Raw genomic sequence first — 24290 nt, 5'->3', positions numbered from 1 at the left:
AAATTGCGAGTCTCCAGAAATCTCAGCAACTATTTTTTCACCCAAACTGGATGACACTTTCAGGTAATGATCAGTACACTAAGCCCACTTGGTTCCCCAAATTTCGTTCTTCTATGTTGAAGCGTTCGTTTCCAGTAACAGTTTGAATTTTGGCGTTTCACTCTGTTTTCTCCTATACTGATAGATGTATTTGGAACTCTAAATCAAACACGGTTTGTGCTAGCTTCTTGAAACTTGACACAATAAAGCAGTTTCACGTTCTATCTCTATGTTCTGTTTCCTCTTGATGTAGCCCTAAGCAGTGACTGGGGAGAAACACTTTCATTGAAAGGGGTTGCCAAGCTTCCAAAAATTACGAGTCTCCAGAAATCACAGCAACTATTTTTTCACCCAAACTGGATGATACTTTCAGGTAATGATCAGTACACTAAGCCCACTTGGTTCCCCAAATTTCGTTCTTCTATGTTGAAGCGTTCGTTTCCAGTAACAGTTTGAATTTTGGCGTTTCACTCTGTTTTCTCCTATACTGATAGATGTATTTGGAACTCTAAATCAAACACGGTTTGTGCTAGCTTCTTGAAACTTGACACACTAAAGCAGTTTCATGTTCTATCTCTATGTTCTGTTTCCTCTTGATGTAGCCCTAAGCAGTGACTGGGGAGAAACACTTTCATTGAAAGGGGTTGCCAAGCTTCCAAAAATTGCGAGTCTCCAGAAATCTCAGCAACTATTTTTTCACCCAAACTGGATGATATTTTCAGGTAATGATCAGTACACTAAGCCCACTTGGTTCCCCAAATTTCGTTCTTCTATGTTGAAGCGTTCGTTTCCATTAACAGTTTGAATTTTGGCGTTTCACTCTGTTTTCTCCTATACTGATAGATGTATTTGGAACTGTAAATCAAACACGGTTTGTGTTAGCTTCTTGAAACTTGACACACTAAAGCAGTTTCACATTCTATCTCTATGTTCTGTTTCCTCTTGATGTAGCCCTAAGCAGTGACTGGGGAGAAACACTTTCATTGAAAGGGGTTGCCAAGCTTCCAAAAATTACGAGTCTCCAGAAATCTCAGCAACTATTTTTTCACCCAAACTGGATGACTCTTTCAGGTAATGATCAGTACACTAAGCCCACTTGGTTCCCCAAATTTCGTTCTTCTATGTTGAAGCGTTCGTTTCGAGTAACAGTTTCAATTTTGGTGTTTCAGTCTGTTTTCTCCTATACTGATAGATGTATTTGGAACTCTAAATCAAACACGGTTTGTGCTAGCTTCTTGAAACTTGACACAATAAAGCAGTTTCACGTTCTATCTCTATGTTCTGTTTCCTCTTGATGTAGCCCTAAGCAGTGACTGGGGAGAAACACTTATATTGAAAGGGGTTGCCAAGCTTCCAAAAATTACGAGTCTCCAGAAATCTCAGCAACTATTTTTTCACCCAAACTGGATGATACTTTCAGGTAATCATCAGTACACTAAGCCCACTTGGTTCCCCAAATTTCGTTCTTCTATGTTGAAGCGTTCGTTTCCAGTAACAGTTTGAATTTTGGCGTTTCACTCTGTTTTCTCCTATACTGATAGATGTATTTGGAACTCTAAATCAAACACGGTTTGTGCTAGCTTCTTGAAACTTGACACAATAAATCAGTTTCACGTTCTATCTCTATGTTCTATTTCCTCTTGATGTAGCCCTAAGCAGTGACTGGGGAGAAACACTTTCATTGAAAGGGGTTGCCAAGCTTCCAAAAATTGCGAGTCTCCAGAAATCTCAGCAACTATTTTTTCACCCAAACTGGATGACTCTTTCAGGTAATGATCAGTACACTAAGCCCACTTGGTTCCCCAAATTTCGTTCTTCTATGTTGAAGCGTTCGTTTCCAGTAACAGTTTGAATTTTGGCGTTTCACTCTGTTTTCTCCTATACTGATAGATGTATTTGGAACTCTAAATCAAACACGGTTTGTGCTAGCTTCTTGAAAGTTGACACACTAAAGCAGTTTCACGTTCTATCTCTATGTTCTGTTTCCTCTTGATGTAGCCCTAAGCAGTGACTGGGGAGAAACACTTTCATTGAAAGGGGTTGCCAAGCTTCCAAAAATTGCGAGTCTCCAGAAATCTCAGCAACTATTTTTTCACCCAAACTGGATGACACTTTCAGGTAATGATCAGTACACTAAGCCCACTTGGTTCCCCAAATTTTGTTCTTCTATGTTGAAGCGTTCGTTTCCAGTAACAGTTTCAATTTTGGTGTTTCACTCTGTTTTCTCCTATATTGGTAGATGTATTTGGAACTCTAAATCAAACACGGTTTGTGCTAGCTTCTTGAAACTTGACACAATAAAGCAGTTTCACGTTCTATTTCTATGTTCTGTTTCCTCTTGATGTAGCCCTAAGCAGTGACTGGGGAGAAACACTTTCATTGAAAGGGGTTGCCAAGCTTCCAAATATTACGAGTCTCCAGAAATCTCAGCAACTATTTTTTCACCCAAACTGGATGATACTTTCAGGTAATGATCAGTACACTAAGCCCACTTGGTTCCCCAAATTTCGTTCTTCTATGTTGAAGCGTTCGTTTCCAGTAACAGTTTGAATTTTGGCGTTTCATTCTGTTTTCTCCTATACTGATAGATGTATTTGGAACTCTAAATCAAACACGGTTTGTGCTAGCTTCTTGAAACTTGACACACTAAAGCAGTTTCACATTCTATCTCTATGTTCTGTTTCCTCTTCATGTAGCCCTAAGCGACTGGGGAGAAACACTTTCATTGAAAGGGGTTGCCAAGCTTCCAAAAATTGCGAGTCTCCAGAAATCTCAGCAACTATTTTTTCACCCAAACTGGATGACACTTTCAGGTAATGATCAGTACACTAAGCCCACTTGGTTCCCCAAATTTCGTTCTTCTATGTTGAAGCGTTCGTTTCCAGTAACAGTTTGAATTTTGGCGTTTCACTCTGTTTTCTCCTATACTGATAGATGTATTTGGAACTCTAAATCAAACACGGTTTGTGCTAGCTTCTTGAAACTTGACACAATAAAGCAGTTTCACGTTCTATCTCTATGTTCTGTTTCCTCTTGATGTAGCCCTAAGCAGTGACTGGGGAGAAACACTTTCATTGAAAGGGGTTGCCAAGCTTCCAAAAATTACGAGTCTCCAGAAATCACAGCAACTATTTTTTCACCCAAACTGGATGATACTTTCAGGTAATGATCAGTACACTAAGCCCACTTGGTTCCCCAAATTTCGTTCTTCTATGTTGAAGCGTTCGTTTCCAGTAACAGTTTGAATTTTGGCGTTTCACTCTGTTTTCTCCTATACTGATAGATGTATTTGGAACTCTAAATCAAACACGGTTTGTGCTAGCTTCTTGAAACTTGACACACTAAAGCAGTTTCATGTTCTATCTCTATGTTCTGTTTCCTCTTGATGTAGCCCTAAGCAGTGACTGGGGAGAAACACTTTCATTGAAAGGGGTTGCCAAGCTTCCAAAAATTGCGAGTCTCCAGAAATCTCAGCAACTATTTTTTCACCCAAACTGGATGATATTTTCAGGTAATGATCAGTACACTAAGCCCACTTGGTTCCCCAAATTTCGTTCTTCTATGTTGAAGCGTTCGTTTCCATTAACAGTTTGAATTTTGGCGTTTCACTCTGTTTTCTCCTATACTGATAGATGTATTTGGAACTCTAAATCAAACACGGTTTGTGTTAGCTTCTTGAAACTTGACACACTAAAGCAGTTTCACATTCTATCTCTATGTTCTGTTTCCTCTTGATGTAGCCCTAAGCAGTGACTGGGGAGAAACACTTTCATTGAAAGGGGTTGCCAAGCTTCCAAAAATTACGAGTCTCCAGAAATCTCAGCAACTATTTTTTCACCCAAACTGGATGACTCTTTCAGGTAATGATCAGTACACTAAGCCCACTTGGTTCCCCAAATTTCGTTCTTCTATGTTGAAGCGTTCGTTTCGAGTAACAGTTTCAATTTTGGTGTTTCAGTCTGTTTTCTCCTATACTGATAGATGTATTTGGAACTCTAAATCAAACACGGTTTGTGCTAGCTTCTTGAAACTTGACACAATAAAGCAGTTTCACGTTCTATCTCTATGTTCTGTTTCCTCTTGATGTAGCCCTAAGCAGTGACTGGGGAGAAACACTTATATTGAAAGGGGTTGCCAAGCTTCCAAAAATTACGAGTCTCCAGAAATCTCAGCAACTATTTTTTCACCCAAACTGGATGATACTTTCAGGTAATCATCAGTACACTAAGCCCACTTGGTTCCCCAAATTTCGTTCTTCTATGTTGAAGCGTTCGTTTCCAGTAACAGTTTGAATTTTGGCGTTTCACTCTGTTTTCTCCTATACTGATAGATGTATTTGGAACTCTAAATCAAACACGGTTTGTGCTAGCTTCTTGAAACTTGACACAATAAATCAGTTTCACGTTCTATCTCTATGTTCTATTTCCTCTTGATGTAGCCCTAAGCAGTGACTGGGGAGAAACACTTTCATTGAAAGGGGTTGCCAAGCTTCCAAAAATTGCGAGTCTCCAGAAATCTCAGCAACTATTTTTTCACCCAAACTGGATGACTCTTTCAGGTAATGATCAGTACACTAAGCCCACTTGGTTCCCCAAATTTCGTTCTTCTATGTTGAAGCGTTCGTTTCCAGTAACAGTTTGAATTTTGGCGTTTCACTCTGTGTTCTCCTATACTGATAGATGTATTTGGAACTCTAAATCAAACACGGTTTGTGCTAGCTTCTTGAAACTTGACACAATAAATCAGTTTCACGTTCTATCTCTATGTTCTATTTCCTCTTGATGTAACCCTAAGCAGTGACTGGGGAGAAACACTTTCATTGAAAGGGGTTGCCAAGCTTCCAAAAATTGCGAGTCTCCAGAAATCTCAGCAACTATTTTTTCACCCAAACTGGATGGCTCTTTCAGGTAATGATCAGTACTCTAAGCCCACTTGGTTCCCCAAATTTCGTTCTTCTATGTTGAAGCGTTCGTTTCCAGTAACAGTTTGAATTTTGGCGTTTCACTCTGTTTTCACCTATACTGATAGATGTATTTGGAACTCTAAATCAAACACGGTTTGTGCTAGCTTCTTGAAACTTGACACACTAAAGCAGTTTCACATTCTATCTCTATGTTCTGTTTCCTCTTGATGTAGCCCTAAGCAGTGACTGGGGAGAAACACTTTCATTGAAAGGGGTTGCCAAGCTTCCAAAAATTGCGAGTCTCCAGAAATCTCAGCAACTATTTTTTCACCCAAACTGGATGACACTTTCAGGTAATGATCAGTACACTAAGCCCACTTGGTTCCCCAAATTTTGTTCTTCTATGTTGAAGCGTTCGTTTCCAGTAACAGTTTCAATTTTGGTGTTTCACTCTGTTTTCTCCTATATTGGTAGATGTATTTGGAACTCTAAATCAAACACGGTTTGTGCTAGCTTCTTGAAACTTGACACAATAAAGCAGTTTCACGTTCTATCTCTATGTTCTGTTTCCTCTTGATGTAGCCCTAAGCAGTGACTGGGGAGAAACACTTTCATTGAAAGGGGTTGCCAAGCTTCCAAAAATTGCGTGTCTCCAGAAATCTCAGCAACTATTTTTTCACCCAAACTGGATGATACTTTCAGGTAATGATCAGTACACTAAGCCCACTTGGTTCCCCAAATTTTGTTCTTCTATGTTGAAGCGTTCATTTCCAGTAACAGTTTGAATTTTGGCGTTTCACTCCGTTTTCTCCTATTCTGATAGATGTATTTGGAACTCTAAATCAAACACGGTTTGTGCTAGCTTCTTGAAACTTGACACACTAAAGCAGTTTCACGTTCTATCTCTATGTTCTGTTTCCTCTTGATGTAGCCCTAAGCAGTGACTGGGGAGAAACACTTTCATTGAAAGGGGTTGCCAAGCTTCCAAAAATTGCGTGTCTCCAGAAATCTCAGCAAATATTTTTTCACCCAAACTGGATGATACTTTCAGGTAATGATCAGTACACTAAGCCCACTTGGTTCCCCAAATTTCGTTCTTCTATGTTGAAGCGTTCGTTTCCAGTAACAGTTTGAATTTTGGCGTTTCACTCTGTTTTCTCCTATACTGATAGATGTATTTGGAACTCTAAATCAAACACGGTTTGTGCTAGCTTCTTGAAACTTGACACACTAAAGCAGTTTCACGTTCTATCTCTATGTTCTGTTTCCTCTTGATGTAACCCTAAGCAGTGACTGGGGAGAAACACTTTCATTGAAAGGGGTTGCCAAGCTTCCAAAAATTGCGAGTCTCCAGAAATCTCAGCAACTATTTTTTCACCCAAACTGGATGACACTTTCAGGTAATGATCAGTACACTAAGCCCACTTGGTTCCCCAAATTTCGTTCTTCTTTTGAAGCGTTCGTTTCCTGTAACAGTTTGAATTTTGGCGTTTCACTCTGTTTTCTCCTATACTGATAGATGTATTTGGAACTCTAAATCAAACACGGTTTGTGCTAGCTTCTTGAAACTTGACACAATAAAGCAGTTTCACGTTCTATCTCTATGTTCTGTTTCCTCTTGATGTAGCCCTAAGCAGTGACTGGGGAGAAACACTTTCATTGAAAGGGGTTGCCAAGCTTCCAAAAATTACGAGTCTCCAGAAATCACAGCAACTATTTTTTCACCCAAACTGGATGATACTTTCAGGTAATGATCAGTACACTAAGCCCACTTGGTTCCCCAAATTTCGTTCTTCTATGTTGAAGCGTTCGTTTCCAGTAACAGTTTGAATTTTGGCGTTTCACTCTGTGTTCTCCTATACTGATAGATGTATTTGGAACTCTAAATCAAACACGGTTTGTGCTAGCTTCTTGAAACTTGACACAATAAAGCAGTTTCACGTTCTATCTCTATGTTCTATTTCCTCTTGATGTAGCCCTAAGCAGTGACTGGGGAGAAACACTTTCATTGAAAGGGGTTGCCAAGCTTCCAAAAATTGCGAGTCTCCAGATCTCAGCAACTATTTTTTCACCCAAACTGGATGGCTCTTTCAGGTAATGATCAGTACTCTAAGCCCACTTGGTTCCCCAAATTTCGTTCTTCTATGTTGAAGCGTTCGTTTCCAGTAACAGTTTGAATTTTGGCGTTTCACTCTGTTTTCTCCTATACTGATAGATGTATTTGGAACTCTAAATCAAACACGGTTTGTGCTAGCTTCTTGAAACTTGACACACTAAAGCAGTTTCACGTTCTTTCTCTATGTTCTGTTTCCTCTTGATGTAGCCCTAAGCAGTGACTGGGGAGAAACACTTTCATTGAAAGGGGTTGCCAAGCTTCCAAAAATTGCGAGTCTCCAGAAATCTCAGCAACTATTTTTTCACCCAAACTGGATGACACTTTCAGGTAATGATCAGTACACTAAGCCCACTTGGTTCCCCAAATTTTGTTCTTCTATGTTGAAGCGTTCGTTTCCAGTAACAGTTTCAATTTTGGTGTTTCACTCTGTTTTCTCCTATATTGGTAGATGTATTTGGAACTCTAAATCAAACACGGTTTGTGCTAGCTTCTTGAAACTTGACACAATAAAGAAGTTTCACGTTCTATTTCTATGTTCTGTTTCCTCTTGATGTATCCCTAAGCAGTGACTGGGGAGAAACACTTTCATTGAAAGGGGTTGCCAAGCTTCCAAATATTACGAGTCTCCAGAAATCTCAGCAACTATTTTTTCACCCAAACTGGATGATACTTTCAGGTAATGATCAGTACACTAAGCCCACTTGGTTCCCCAAATTTCGTTCTTCTATGTTGAAGCGTTCGTTTCCAGTAACAGTTTGAATTTTGGCGTTTCACTCTGTTTTCTCCTATACTGATAGATGTATTTGGAACTCTAAATCAAACACGGTTTGTGCTAGCTTCTTGAAACTTGACACACTAAAGCAGTTTCACGTTCTATCTCTATGTTCTGTTTCCTCTTGATGTAACCCTAAGCAGTGACTGGGGAGAAACACTTTCATTGAAAGGGGTTGCCAAGCTTCCAAAAATTGCGAGTCTCCAGAAATCTCAGCAACTATTTTTTCACCCAAACTGGATGACACTTTCACGTAATGATCAGTACACTAAGCCCACTTGGTTCCCCAAATTTCGTTCTTCTTTTGAAGCGTTCGTTTCCAGTAACAGTTTGAATTTTGGCGTTTCACTCTGTGTTCTCCTATACTGATAGATGTATTTGGAACTCTAAATCAAACACGGTTTGTGCTAGCTTCTTGAAACTTGACACAATAAAGCAGTTTCACGTTCTATCTCTATGTTCTGTTTCCTCTTGATGTAACCCTAAGCAGTGACTGGGGAGAAACACTTTCATTGAAAGGGGTTGCCAAGCTTCCAAAAATTGCGAGTCTCCAGAAATCTCAGCAACTATTTTTTCACCCAAACTGGATGGCTCTTTCAGGTAATGATCAGTACTCTAAGCCCACTTGGTTCCCCAAATTTCGTTCTTCTATGTTGAAGCGTTCGTTTCCAGTAACAGTTTGAATTTTGGCGTTTCACTCTGTTTTCTCCTATACTGATAGATGTATTTGGAACTCTAAATCAAACACGGTTTGTGCTAGCTTCTTGAAACTTGACACACTAAAGCAGTTTCACGTTCTATCTCTATGTTCTGTTTCCTCTTGATGTAGCCCTAAGCAGTGACTGGGGAGAAACACTTTCATTGAAAGGGGTTGCCAAGCTTCCAAAAATTGCGAGTCTCCAGAAATCTCAGCAACTATTTTTTCACCCAAACTGGATGACACTTTCAGGTAATGATCAGTACACTAAGCCCACTTGGTTCCCCAAATTTTGTTCTTCTATGTTGAAGCGTTCGTTTCCAGTAACAGTTTCAATTTTGGTGTTTCACTCTGTTTTCTCCTATATTGGTAGATGTATTTGGAACTCTAAATCAACACGGTTTGTGCTAGCTTCTTGAAACTTGACACAATAAAGCAGTTTCACGTTCTATTTCTATGTTCTGTTTCCTCTTGATGTAGCCCTAAGCAGTGACTGGGGAGAAACACTTTCATTGAAAGGGGTTGCCAAGCTTCCAAATATTACGAGTCTCCAGAAATCTCAGCAACTATTTTTTAACCCAAACTGGATGATACTTTCAGGTAATGATCAGTACACTAAGCCCACTTGGTTCCCCAAATTTCGTTCTTCTATGTTGAAGCGTTCGTTTCCAGTAACAGTTTGAATTTTGGCGTTTCACTCTGTTTTCTCCTATACTGATAGATGTATTTGGAACTCTAAATCAAACACGGTTTGTGCTAGCTTCTTGAAACTTGACACACTAAAGCAGTTTCACGTTCTATCTCTATGTTCTGTTTCCTCTTGATGTAGTCCTAAGCAGTGACTGGGGAGAAACACTTTCATTGAAAGGGGTTGCCAAGCTTCCAAAAATTGCGTGTCTCCAGAAATCTCAGCAACTATTTTTTCACCCAAACTGGATGATACTTTCAGGTAATGATCAGTACACTAAGCCCACTTGGTTCCCCAAATTTTGTTCTTCTATGTTGAAGCGTTCATTTCCAGTAACAGTTTGAATTTTGGCGTTTCACTCCGTTTTCTCCTATTCTGATAGATGTATTTGGAACTCTAAATCAAACACGGTTTGTGCTAGCTTCTTGAAACTTGACACAATAAATCAGTTTCACGTTCTATCTCTATGTTCTATTTCCTCTTGATGTAGCCCTAAGCAGTGACTGGGGAGAAACACTTTCATTGAAAGGGGTTGCCAAGCTTCCAAAAATTGCGAGTCTCCAGAAATCTCAGCAACTATTTTTTCACCCAAACTGGATGGCTCTTTCAGGTAATGATCAGTACTCTAAGCCCACTTGGTTCCCCAAATTTCGTTCTTCTATGTTGAAGCGTTCGTTTCCAGTAACAGTTTGAATTTTGGCGTTTCACTCTGTTTTCTCCTATACTGATAGATGTATTTGGAACTCTAAATCAAACACGGTTTGTGCTAGCTTCTTGAAACTTGACACACTAAAGCAGTTTCATGTTCTATCTCTATGTTCTGTTTCCTCTTGATGTAACCCTAAGCAGTGACTGGGGAGAAACACTTTCATTGAAAGGGGTTGCCAAGCTTCCAAAAATTGCGAGTCTCCAGAAATCTCAGCAACTATTTTTTCACCCAAACTGGATGACACTTTCAGGTAATGATCAGTACACTAAGCCCACTTGGTTCCCCAAATTTTGTTCTTCTATGTTGAAGCGTTCGTTTCCAGTAACAGTTTAAATTTTGGTGTTTCACTCTGTTTTCTCCTATATTGGTAGATGTATTTGGAACTCTAAATCAAACACGGTTTGTGCTAGCTTCTTGAAACTTGACACAATAAAGCAGTTTCACGTTCTATCTCTATGTTCTGTTTCCTCTTGATGTAGCCCTAAGCAGTGACTGGGGAGAAACACTTTCATTGAAAGGGGTTGCCAAGCTTCCAAAAATTGCGTGTCTCCAGAAATCTCAGCAACTATTTTTTCACCCAAACTGGATGATACTTTCAGGTAATGATCAGTACACTAAGCCCACTTGGTTCCCCAAATTTTGTTCTTCTATGTTGAAGCGTTCGTTTCCAGTAACAGTTTGAATTTTGGCGTTTCACTCCGTTTTCTCCTATTCTGATAGATGTATTTGGAACTCTAAATCAAACACGGTTTGTGCTAGCTTCTTGAAACTTGACACACTAAAGCAGTTTCACGTTCTATCTCTATGTTCTGTTTCCTCTTGATGTAGCCCTAAGCAGTGACTGGGGAGAAACACTTTCATTGAAAGGGGTTGCCAAGCTTCCAAAAATTGCGAGTCTCCAGAAATCTCAGCAACTATTTTTTCACCCAAACTGGATGACTCTTTCAGGTAATGATCAGTACACTAAGCCCACTTGGTTCCCCAAATTTCGTTCTTCTATGTTGAAGCGTTCGTTTCCAGTAACAGTTTGAATTTTGGCGTTTCACTCTGTGTTCTCCTATACTGATAGATGTATTTGGAACTCTAAATCAAACACGGTTTGTGCTAGCTTCTTGAAACTTGACACAATAAAGCAGTTTCACGTTCTATCTCTATGTTCTATTTCCTCTTGATGTAGCCCTAAGCAGTGACTGGGGAGAAACACTTTCATTGAAAGGGGTTGCCAAGCTTCCAAAAATTGCGAGTCTCCAGAAATCTCAGCAACTATTTTTTCACCCAAACTGGATGGCTCTTTCAGGTAATGATCAGTACTCTAAGCCCACTTGGTTCCCCAAATTTCGTTCTTCTATGTTGAAGCGTTCGTTTCCAGTAACAGTTTGAATTTTGGCGTTTCACTCTGTTTTCTCCTATACTGATAGATGTATTTGGAACTCTAAATCAAACACGGTTTGTGCTAGCTTCTTGAAACTTGACACACTAAAGCAGTTTCACGTTCTATCTCTATGTTCTGTTTCCTCTTGATGTTGCCCTAAGCAGTGACTGGGGAGAAACACTTTCATTGAAAGGGGTTGCCAAGCTTCCAAAAATTGCGAGTCTCCAGAAATCTCAGCAACTATTTTTTCACCCAAACTGGATGACACTTTCAGGTAATGATCAGTACACTAAGCCCACTTGGTTCCCCAAATTTTGTTCTTCTATGTTGAAGCGTTCGTTTCCAGTAACAGTTTCAATTTTGGTGTTTCACTCTGTTTTCTCCTATATTGGTAGATGTATTTGGAACTCTAAATCAAACACGGTTTGTGCTAGCTTCTTGAAACTTGACACAATAAAGCAGTTTCACGTTCTATTTCTATGTTCTGTTTCCTCTTGATGTAGCCCTAAGCAGTGACTGGGGAGAAACACTTTCATTGAAAGGGGTTGCCAAGCTTCCAAATATTACGAGTCTCCAGAAATCTCAGCTACTATTTTTTCACCCAAACTGGATGATACTTTCAGGTAATGATCAGTACACTAAGCCCACTTGGTTCCCCAAATTTCGTTCTTCTATGTTGAAGCGTTCGTTTCCAGTAACAGTTTGAATTTTGGCGTTTCACTCTGTTTTCTCCTATACTGATAGATGTATTTGGAACTCTAAATCAAACACGGTTTGTGCTAGCTTCTTGAAACTTGACACACTAAAGCAGTTTCACGTTCTATCTCTATGTTCTGTTTCCTCTTGATGTAGCCCTAAGCAGTGACTGGGGAGAAACACTTTCATTGAAAGGGGTTGCCAAGCTTCCAAAAATTGCGTGTCTCCAGAAATCTCAGCAACTATTTTTTCACCCAAACTGGATGATACTTTCAGGTAATGATCAGTACACTAAGCCCACTTGGTTCCCCAAATTTCGTTCTTCTATGTTGAAGCGTTCGTTTCCAGTAACAGTTTGAATTTTGGCGTTTCACTCTGTTTTCTCCTATACTGATAGATGTATTTGGAACTCTAAATCAAACACGGTTTGTGCTAGCTTCTTGAAACTTGACACACTAAAGCAGTTTCACGTTCTATCTCTATGTTCTGTTTCCTCTTGATGTAGTCCTAAGCAGTGACTGGGGAGAAACACTTACATTGAAAAGGGTTGCCAAGCTTCCAAAAATTACGAGTCTCCAGTAATCTCAGCAACTATTTTTTCACCCAAACTGGATGATACTTTCAGGTAATGATCAGTACACTAAGCCCACTTGGTTCCCCAAATTTCGTTCTTCTATGTTGAAGCGTTCGTTTCCAGTAACAGTTTGAATTTTGGCGTTTCACTCTGTTTTCTCCTATACTGATAGATGTATTTGGAACTCTAAATCAAACACGGTTTGTGCTAGCTTCTTGAAACTTGACACAATAAAGCAGTTTCACGTTCTATCTCTATGTTCTGTTTCCTCTTGATGTAGCCCTAAGCAGTGACTGGGGAGAAACACTTTCATTGAAAGGGGTTGCCAAGCTTCCAAAAATTACGAGTCTCCAGAAATCACAGCAACTATTTTTTCACCCAAACTGGATGATACTTTCAGGTAATGATCAGTACACTAAGCCCACTTGGTTCCCCAAATTTCGTTCTTCTATGTTGAAGCGTTCGTTTCCAGTAACAGTTTGAATTTTGGCGTTTCACTCTGTGTTCTCCTATACTGATAGATGTATTTGGAACTCTAAATCAAACACGGTTTGTACTAGCTTCTTGAAACTTGACACAATAAAGCAGTTTCACGTTCTATCTCTATGTTCTATTTCCTCTTGATGTAGCCCTAAGCAGTGACTGGGGAGAAACACTTTCATTGAAAGGGGTTGCCAAGCTTCCAAAAATTGCGAGTCTCCAGAAATCTCAGCAACTATTTTTTCACCCAAACTGGATGACTCTTTCAGGTATTGATCAGTACACTAAGCCCACTTGGTTCCCCAAATTTCGTTCTTCTATGTTGAAGCGTTCGTTTCCAGTAACAGTTTGAATTTTGGCGTTTCACTCTGTTTTCTCCTATACTGATAGATGTATTTGGAACTCTAAATCAAACACGGTTTGTGCTAGCTTCTTGAAACTTGACACACTAAAGCAGTTTCACGTTCTATCTCTATGTTCTGTTTCCTCTTGATGTAACCCTAAGCAGTGACTGGGGAGAAACACTTTCATTGAAAGGGGTTGCCAAGCTTCCAAAAATTGCGAGTCTCCAGAAATCTCAGCAACTATTTTTTCACCCAAACTGGATGGCTCTTTCAGGTAATGATCAGTACACTAAGCCCACTTGGTTCCCCAAATTTCGTTCTTCTATGTTGAAGCGTTCGTTTCCAGTAACAGTTTGAATTTTGGCGTTTCACTCTGTGTTCTCCTATACTGATAGATGTATTTGGAACTCTAAATCAAACACGGTTTGTGCTAGCTTCTTGAAACTTGACACAATAAAGCAGTTTCACGTTCTATCTCTATGTTCTATTTCCTCTTGATGTAGCCCTAAGCAGTGACTGGGGAGAAACACTTTCATTGAAAGGGGTTGCCAAGCTTCCAAAAATTGCGAGTCTCCAGAAATCTCAGCAACTATTTTTTCACCCAAACTGGATGGCTCTTTCAGGTAATGATCAGTACTCTAAGCCCACTTGGTTCCCCAAATTTCGTTCTTCTATGTTGAAGCGTTCGTTTCCAGTAACAGTTTGAATTTTGGCGTTTCACTCTGTTTTCTCCTATACTGATAGATGTATTTGGAACTCTAAATCAAACACGGTTTGTGCTAGCTTCTTGAAACTTGACACACTAAAGCAGTTTCACGTTCTATCTCTATGTTCTGTTTCCTCTTGATGTTGCCCTAAGCAGTGACTGGGGAGAAACACTTTCATTGAAAGGGGTTGCCAAGCTTCCAAAAATTGCGAGTCTCCTGAAAACTCAGCAACTATTTTTTCACCCAAACTGGATGACACTTTCAGGTAATGATCAGTACACTAAGCCCACTTGGTTCCCCAAATTTTGTTCTTCTATGTTGAAGCGTTCGTTTCCAGTAACAGTTTCAATTTTGGTGTTTCACTCTGTTTTCTCCTATATTGGTAGATGTATTTGGAACTCTAAATCAAACACGGTTTGTGCTAGCTTCTTGAAACTTGACACAATAAAGCAGTTTCACGTTCTATTTCTATGTTCTGTTTCCTCTTGATGTAGCCCTAAGCAGTGACTGGGGAGAAACACTTTCATTGAAAGGGGTTGCCAAGCTTCCAAATATTACGAGTCTCCAGAAATCTCAGCTACTATTTTTTCACCCAAACTGGATGATACTTTCAGGTAATGATCAGTACACTAAGCCCACTTGGTTCCCCAAATTTCGTTCTTCTATGTTGAAGCGTTCGTTTCCAGTAACAGTTTGAATTTTGGCGTTTCACTCTGTTTTCTCCTATACTGATAGATGTATTTGGAACTCAAATCAAACACGGTTTGTGCTAGCTTCTTGAAACTTGACACACTAAAGCAGTTTCACGTTCTATCTCTATGTTCTGTTTCCTCTTGATGTAGTCCTAAGCAGTGACTGGGGAGAAACACTTACATTGAAAAGGGTTGCCAAGCTTCCAAAAATTACGAGTCTCCAGTAATCTCAGCAACTATTTTTTCACCCAAACTGGATGATACTTTCAGGTAATGATCAGTACACTAAGCCCACTTGGTTCCCCAAATTTCGTTCTTCTATGTTGAAGCGTTCGTTTCCAGTAACAGTTTGAATTTTGGCGTTTCACTCTGTTTTCTCCTATACTGATAGATGTATTTGGAACTCTAAATCAAACACGGTTTGTGCTAGCTTCTTGAAACTTGACACAATAAAGCAGTTTCACGTTCTATCTCTATGTTCTGTTTCCTCTTGATGTAGCCCTAAGCAGTGACTGGGGAGAAACACTTTCATTGAAAGGGGTTGCCAAGCTTCCAAAAATAACGAGTCTCCAGAAATCACAGCAACTATTTTTTCACCCAAACTGGATGATACTTTCAGGTAATGATCAGTACACTAAGCCCACTTGGTTCCCCAAATTTCGTTCTTCTATGTTGAAGCGTTCGTTTCCAGTAACAGTTTGAATTTTGGCGTTTCACTCTGTGTTCTCCTATACTGATAGATGTATTTGGAACTCTAAATCAAACACGGTTTGTACTAGCTTCTTGAAACTTGACACAATAAAGCAGTTTCACGTTCTATCTCTATGTTCTATTTCCTCTTGATGTAGCCCTAAGCAGTGACTGGGGAGAAACACTTTCATTGAAAGGGGTTGCCAAGCTTCCAAAAATTGCGAGTCTCCAGAAATCTCAGCAACTATTTTTTCACCCAAACTGGATGATACTTTCAGGTAATGATCAGTACTCTAAGCCCACTTGCTTCCCCAAATTTCGTTCTTCTATGTTGAAGCGTTCGTTTCCAGTAACAGTTTGAATTTTGGCGTTTCACTCTGTTTTCTCCTATACTGATAGATGTATTTGGAACTCTAAATCAAACACGGTTTGTGCTAGCTTCTTGAAACTTGACACACTAAAGCAGTTTCACGTTCTATCTCTATGTTCTGTTTCCTCTTGATGTAGCCCTAAGCAGTGACTGGGGAGAAACACTTACATTGAAAAAGGTTGCCAAGCTTCCAAAAATTACGAGTCTCCAGTAATCTCAGCAACTATTTTTTCACCCAAACTGGATGATACTTTCAGGTAATGATCAGTACACTAAGCCCACTTGGTTCCCCAAATTTCGTTCTTCTATGTTGAAGCGTTCGTTTCCAGTAACAGTTTGAATTTTGGCGTTTCACTCTGTTTTCTCCTATACTGATAGATGTATTTGGAACTCTAAATCAAACACGGTTTGTGCTAGCTTCTTGAAACTTGACACAATAAAGCAGTTTCACGTTCTATCTCTATGTTCTGTTTCCTCTTGATGTAGCCCTAAGCAGTGACTGGGGAGAAACACTTTCATTGAAAGGGGTTGCCAAGCTTCCAAAAATTGCGAGTCTCCAGAAATCTCAGCAACTATTTTTTCACCCAAACTGGATGATACTTTCAGGTAATGATCAGTACACTAAGCCCACTTGGTTCCCCAAATTTCGTTCTTCTATGTTGAAGTGTTGGTTTCCAGTAACAGTTTGAATTTTGGCGTTTCACTCTGTGTTCTCCTATACTGATAGATGTATTTGGAACTCTAAATCAAACACGGTTTGTGCTAGCTTCTTGAAACTTGACACAATAAAGCAGTTTCACGTTCTATCTCTATGTTCTATTTCCTCTTGATGTAGCCCTAAGCAGTGACTGGGGAGAAACACTTTCATTGAAAGGGGTTGCCAAGCTTCCAAAAATTGCGAGTCTCCAGAAATCTCAGCAACTATTTTTTCACCCAAACTGGATGGCTCTTTCAGGTAATGATCAGTACTCTAAGCCCACTTGGTTCCCCAAATTTCGTTCTTCTATGTTGAAGCGTTCGTTTCCAGTAACAGTTTGAATTTTGGCGTTTCACTCTGTTTTCTCCTATACTGATAGATGTATTTGGAACTCTAAATCAAACACGGTTTGTGCTAGCTTCTTGAAACTTGACACACTAAAGCAGTTTCACGTTCTATCTCTATGTTCTGTTTCCTCTTGATGTAGCCCTAAGCAGTGACTGGGGAGAAACACTTTCATTGAAAGGGGTTGCCAAGCTTCCAAAAATTGCGTGTCTCCAGAAATCTCAGCAACTATTTTTTCACCCAAACTGGATGATACTTTCAGGTAATGATCAGTACACTAAGCCCACTTGGTTCCCCAAATTTTGTTCTTCTATGTTGAAGCGTTCATTTCCAGTAACAGTTTGAATTTTGGCGTTTCACTCCGTTTTCTCCTATTCTGATAGATGTATTTGGAACTCTAAATCAAACACGGTTTGTGCTAGCTTCTTGAAACTTGACACACTAAAGCAGTTTCACGTTCTATCTCTATGTTCTGTTTCCTCTTGATGTAGCCCTAAGCAGTGACTGGGGAGAAACACTTTCATTGAAAGGGGTTGCCAAGCTTCCAAAAATTGCGTGTCTCCAGAAATCTCAGCAACTATTTTTTCACCCAAACTGGATGATACTTTCAGGTAATGATCAGTACACTAAGCCCACTTGGTTCCCCAAATTTCGTTCTTCTATGTTGAAGCGTTCGTTTCCAGTAACAGTTTGAATTTTGGCGTTTCACTCTGTTTTCTCCTATACTGATAGATGTATTTGGAACTCTAAATCAAACACGGTTTGTGCTAGCTTCTTGAAACTTGACACACTAAAGCAGTTTCACGTTCTATCTCTATGTTCTGTTTCCTCTTGATGTAACCCTAAGCAGTGACTGGGGAGAAACACTTTCATTGAAAGGGGTTGCCAAGCTTCCAAAAATTGCGAGTCTCCAGAAATCTCAGCAACTATTTTTTCACCCAAACTGGATGACACTTTCAGGTAATGATCAGTACACTAAGCCCACTTGGTTCCCCAAATTTCGTTCTTCTTTTGAAGCGTTCGTTTCCTGTAACAGTTTGAATTTTGGCGTTTCACTCTGTTTTCTCCTATACTGATAGATGTATTTGGAACTCTAAATCAAACACGGTTTGTGCTAGCTTCTTGAAACTTGACACAATAAAGCAGTTTCACGTTCTATCTCTATGTTCTGTTTCCTCTTGATGTAGCCCTAAGCAGTGACTGGGGAGAAACACTTTCATTGAAAGGGGTTGCCAAGCTTCCAAAAATTACGAGTCTCCAGAAATCACAGCAACTATTTTTTCACCCAAACTGGATGATACTTTCAGGTAATGATCAGTACACTAAGCCCACTTGGTTCCCCAAATTTCGTTCTTCTATGTTGAAGCGTTCGTTTCCAGTAACAGTTTGAATTTTGGCGTTTCACTCTGTGTTCTCCTATACTGATAGATGTATTTGGAACTCTAAATCAAACACGGTTTGTGCTAGCTTCTTGAAACTTGACACAATAAAGCAGTTTCACGTTCTATCTCTATGTTCTATTTCCTCTTGATGTAGCCCTAAGCAGTGACTGGGGAGAAACACTTTCATTGAAAGGGGTTGCCAAGCTTCCAAAAATTGCGAGTCTCCAGATCTCAGCAACTATTTTTTCACCCAAACTGGATGGCTCTTTCAGGTAATGATCAGTACTCTAAGCCCACTTGGTTCCCCAAATTTCGTTCTTCTATGTTGAAGCGTTCGTTTCCAGTAACAGTTTGAATTTTGGCGTTTCACTCTGTTTTCTCCTATACTGATAGATGTATTTGGAACTCTAAATCAAACACGGTTTGTGCTAGCTTCTTGAAACTTGACACACTAAAGCAGTTTCACGTTCTATCTCTATGTTCTGTTTCCTCTTGATGTAACCCTAAGCAGTGACTGGGGAGAAACACTTTCATTGAAAGGGGTTGCCAAGCTTCCAAAAATTGCGAGTCTCCAGAAATCTCAGCAACTATTTTTTCACCCAAACTGGATGACACTTTCAGGTAATGATCAGTACACTAAGCCCACTTGGTTCCCCAAATTTCGTTCTTCTTTTGAAGCGTTCGTTTCCAGTAACAGTTTGAATTTTGGCGTTTCACTCTGTTTTCTCCTATACTGATAGATGTATTTGGAACTCTAAATCAAACACGGTTTGTGCTAGCTTCTTGAAACTTGACACACTAAAGCAGTTTCACGTTCTATCTCTATGTTCTGTTTCCTCTTGATGTAGCCCTAAGCAGTGACTGGGGAGAAACACTTTCATTGAAAGGGGTTGCCAAGCTTCCAAAAATTACGAGTCTCCAGAAATCACAGCAACTATTTTTTCACCCAAACTGGATGATACTTTCAGGTAATGATCAGTACACTAAGCCCACTTGGTTCCCCAAATTTCGTTCTTCTATGTTGAAGCGTTCATTTCCAGTAACAGTTTGAATTTTGGCGTTTCACTCTGTGTTCTCCTATACTGATAGATGTATTTGGAACTCTAAATCAAACACGGTTTGTGCTAGCTTCTTGAAACTTGACACAATAAAGCAGTTTCACGTTCTATCTCTATGTTCTATTTCCTCTTGATGTAGCCCTAAGCAGTGACTGGGGAGAAACACTTCCATTGAAAGGGGTTGCCAAGCTTCCAAAAAATGCGAGTCTCCAGAAATCTCAGCAACTATTTTTTCACCCAAACTGGATGGCTCTTTCAGGTAATGATCAGTACTCTAAGCCCACTTGGTTCCCCAAATTTCGTTCTTCTATGTTGAAGCGTTCGTTTCCAGTAACAGTTTGAATTTTGGCGTTTCACTCTGTTTTCTCCTATACTGATAGATGTATTTGGAACTCTAAATCAAACACGGTTTGTGCTAGCTTCTTGAAACTTGACACACTAAAGCAGTTTCACGTTCTATCTCTATGTTCTGTTTCCTCTTGATGTAGCCCTAAGCAGTGACTGGGGAGAAACACTTTCATTGAAAGGGGTTGCCAAGCTTCCAAAAATTACGAGTCTCCAGAAATCTCAGCAACTATTTTTTCACCCAAACTGGATGACACTTTCAGGTAATGATCAGTACACTAAGCCCACTTGGTTCCCCAAATTTCGTTCTTCTCTGTTGAAGCGTTCGTTTCCAGTAACAGTTTGAATTTTGGCGTTTCACTCTGTTTTCTCCTATACTGATAGATGTATTTGGAACTCTAAATCAAACACGGTTTGTGCTAGCTTCTTGAAACTTGACACAGTAAAGCAGTTTCACGTTCTATCTCTATGTTCTGTTTCCTCTTGATGTAGCCCTAAGCAGTGACTGGGGTGAAACACTTTCATTGAAAGGGGTTGCCAAGCTTTCAAAAATTACGAGTCTCCAGAAATCTCAGCAACTATTTTTCCACCCAAACTGGATGACACTTTCAGTTAATGATCAGAACACTAAGGCAACTTGGTTCCCCAAATTTCGTTCTTCTATGTTGAAGCGTTCGTTTCCAGTAACAGTTTGAATTTTGGCGTTTCACTCTGTTTTCTCCTATACTGATAGATGTATTTGGAACTCTAAATCAAACACGGTTTGTGCTAACTTCTTGAAACTTGACACAATAAAGCAGTTTCACGTTCTATCTCTATGTTCTGTTTCCTCTTGATGTAGCCCTAAGCAGTGACTGGGGAGAAACTCTTTCATTGAAAGGGGTTGCCAAGCTTCCAAAAATTGCGAGTCTCCAGAAATTTCAGCAACTATTTTTTCACCCAAACTGGATGACACTTTCAGGTAATGATCAGTACACTAAGCCCACTTGGTTCCCCAAATTTTGTTCTTCTATGTTGAAGCGTTTGTTTCCAGTAACAGTTTCAATTTTGGTGTTTCACTCTGTTTTCTCCTATATTGGTAGATGTATTTGGAACTCTAAATCAAACACGGTTTGTGCTAGCTTCTTGAAACTTGACATAATAAAGCAGTTTCACGTTCTATCTCTATGTTCTGTTTCCTCTTGATGTAGCCCTAAGCAGTGACTGGGGAGAAACACTTTCATTGAAAGGGGTTGCCAAGCTTCCAAATATTATGAGTCTCCAGAAATCTCAGCAACTATTTTTTCACCCAAACTGGATGATAATTTCAGGTAATGATCAGTACACTAAGCCCACTTGGTTCCCCAAATTTCGTTCTTCTATGTTGAAGCGTTCGTTTCCAGTAACAGTTTGAATATTGGCGTTTCACTCTGTTTTCTCCTGTACTGATAGATGTATTTGGAACTCTAAATCAAACACGGTTTGTGCTAGCTTCTTGAAACTTGACACACTAAAGCAGTTTCACGTTCTATCTCTATGTTCTGTTTCCTCTTGATGTAGCCCTAAGCAGTGACTGGGGAGAAACACTTTCATTGAAAGGGGTTGCCAAGCTTCCAAAAATTACGAGTCTCCAGAAATCTCAGCAACTATTTTTTCACCCAAACTGGATGATACTTTCAGGTAATGATCAGTACACTAAGCCCACTTGGTTCCCCAAATTTCGTTCTTCTATGTTGAAGCGTTCGTTTCCAGTAACAGTTTGAATTTTGGCGTTTCACTCTGTTTTCTCCTATACTGATAGATGTATTTGGAACTCTAAATCAAACACGGTTTGTGCTAGCTTCTTGAAACTTGACACAATAAAGCAGTTTCACGTTCTATCTCTATGTTCTGTTTCCTCTTGATGTAGCCCTAAGCAGTGACTGGGGAGAAACACTTTCATTGAAAGGGGTTGCCAAGCTTCCAAAAATTGCGAGTCTCCAGAAATCTCAGCAACTATTTTTTCACCCAAACTGGATGGCTCTTTCAGGTAATGATCAGTACTCTAAGCCCACTTGGTTCCCCAAATTTCGTTCTTCTATGTTGAAGCGTTCGTTTCCAGTAACAGTTTGAATTTTGGCGTTTCACTCTGTTTTCTCCTATACTGATAGATGTATTTGGAACTCTAAATCAAACACGGTTTGTGCTAGCTTCTTGAAACTTGACACACTAAAGCAGTTTCACGTTCTATCTCTATGTTCTGTTTCCTCTTGATGTAGCCCTAAGCAGTGACTGGGGAGAAACACTTTCATTGAAAGGGGTTGCCAAGCTTCCAAAAATTGCGTGTCTCCAGAAATCTCAGCAACTATTTTTTCACCCAAACTGGATGATACTTTCAGGTAATGATCAGTACACTAAGCCCACTTGGTTCCCCAAATTTTGTTCTTCTATGTTGAAGCGTTCATTTCCAGTAACAGTTTGAATTTTGGCGTTTCACTCCGTTTTCTCCTATTCTGATAGATGTATTTGGAACTCTAAATCAAACACGGTTTGTGCTAGCTTCTTGAAACTTGACACACTAAAGCAGTTTCACGTTCTATCTCTATGTTCTGTTTCCTCTTGATGTAGCCCTAAGCAGTGACTGGGGAGAAACACTTTCATTGAAAGGGGTTGCCAAGCTTCCAAAAATTGCGTGTCTCCAGAAATCTCAGCAACTATTTTTTCACCCAAACTGGATGATACTTTCAGGTAATGATCAGTACACTAAGCCCACTTGGTTCCCCAAATTTCGTTCTTCTATGTTGAAGCGTTCGTTTCCAGTAACAGTTTGAATTTTGGCGTTTCACTCTGTTTTCTCCTATACTGATAGATGTATTTGGAACTCTAAATCAAACACGGTTTGTGCTAGCTTCTTGAAACTTGACACACTAAAGCAGTTTCACGTTCTATCTCTATGTTCTGTTTCCTCTTGATGTAACCCTAAGCAGTGACTGGGGAGAAACACTTTCATTGAAAGGGGTTGCCAAGCTTCCAAAAATTGCGAGTCTCCAGAAATCTCAGCAACTATTTTTTCACCCAAACTGGATGACACTTTCAGGTAATGATCAGTACACTAAGCCCACTTGGTTCCCCAAATTTCGTTCTTCTTTTGAAGCGTTCGTTTCCTGTAACAGTTTGAATTTTGGCGTTTCACTCTGTTTTCTCCTATACTGATAGATGTATTTGGAACTCTAAATCAAACACGGTTTGTGCTAGCTTCTTGAAACTTGATACAATAAAGCAGTTTCACGTTCTATCTCTATGTTCTGTTTCCTCTTGATGTAGCCCTAAGCAGTGACTGGGGAGAAACACTTTCATTGAAAGGGGTTGCCAAGCTTCCAAAAATTACGAGTCTCCAGAAATCACAGCAACTATTTTTTCACCCAAACTGGATGATACTTTCAGGTAATGATCAGTACACTAAGCCCACTTGGTTCCCCAAATTTCGTTCTTCTATGTTGAAGCGTTCGTTTCCAGTAACAGTTTGAATTTTGGCGTTTCACTGTGTGTTCTCCTATACTGATAGATGTATTTGGAACTCTAAATCAAACACGGTTTGTGCTAGCTTCTTGAAACTTGACACAATAAAGCAGTTTCACGTTCTATCTCTATGTTCTATTTCCTCTTGATGTAGCCCTAAGCAGTGACTGGGGAGAAACACTTTCATTGAAAGGGGTTGCCAAGCTTCCAAAAATTGCGAGTCTCCAGATCTCAGCAACTATTTTTTCACCCAAACTGGATGGCTCTTTCAGGTAATGATCAGTACTCTAAGCCCACTTGGTTCCCCAAATTTCGTTCTTCTATGTTGAAGCGTTCGTTTCCAGTAACAGTTTGAATTTTGGCGTTTCACTCTGTTTTCTCCTATACTGATAGATGTATTTGGAACTCTAAATCAAACACGGTTTGTGCTAGCTTCTTGAAACTTGACACACTAAAGCAGTTTCACGTTCTTTCTCTATGTTCTGTTTCCTCTTGATGTAGCCCTAAGCAGTGACTGGGGAGAAACACTTTCATTGAAAGGGGTTGCCAAGCTTCCAAAAATTGCGAGTCTCCAGAAATCTCAGCAACTATTTTTTCACCCAAACTGGATGACACTTTCAGGTAATGATCAGTACACTAAGCCCACTTGGTTCCCCAAATTTTGTTCTTCTATGTTGAAGCGTTCGTTTCCAGTAACAGTTTCAATTTTGGTGTTTCACTCTGTTTTCTCCTATATTGGTAGATGTATTTGGAACTCTAAATCAAACACGGTTTGTGCTAACTTCTTGAAACTTGACACAATAAAGAAGTTTCACGTTCTATTTCTATGTTCTGTTTTCTCTTGATGTATCCCTAAGCAGTGACTGGGGAGAAACACTTTCATTGAAAGGGGTTGCCAAGCTTCCAAATATTACGAGTCTCCAGAAATCTCAGCAACTATTTTTTCACCCAAACTGGATGATACTTTCAGGTAATGATCAGTACACTAAGCCCACTTGGTTCCCCAAATTTCGTTCTTCTATGTTGAAGCGTTCGTTTCCAGTAACAGTTTGAATTTTGGCGTTTCACTCTGTTTTCTCCTATACTGATAGATGTATTTGGAACTCTAAATCAAACACGGTTTGTGCTAGCTTCTTG

The sequence above is a fragment of the Spermophilus citellus genome, assembly GCF_964194105.1.
Source record: "Spermophilus citellus genome assembly, chromosome: 3".
NCBI lineage: Eukaryota > Metazoa > Chordata > Mammalia > Rodentia > Sciuridae > Spermophilus > Spermophilus citellus.
Note: the sequence above shows the minus strand (reverse complement) of the source record.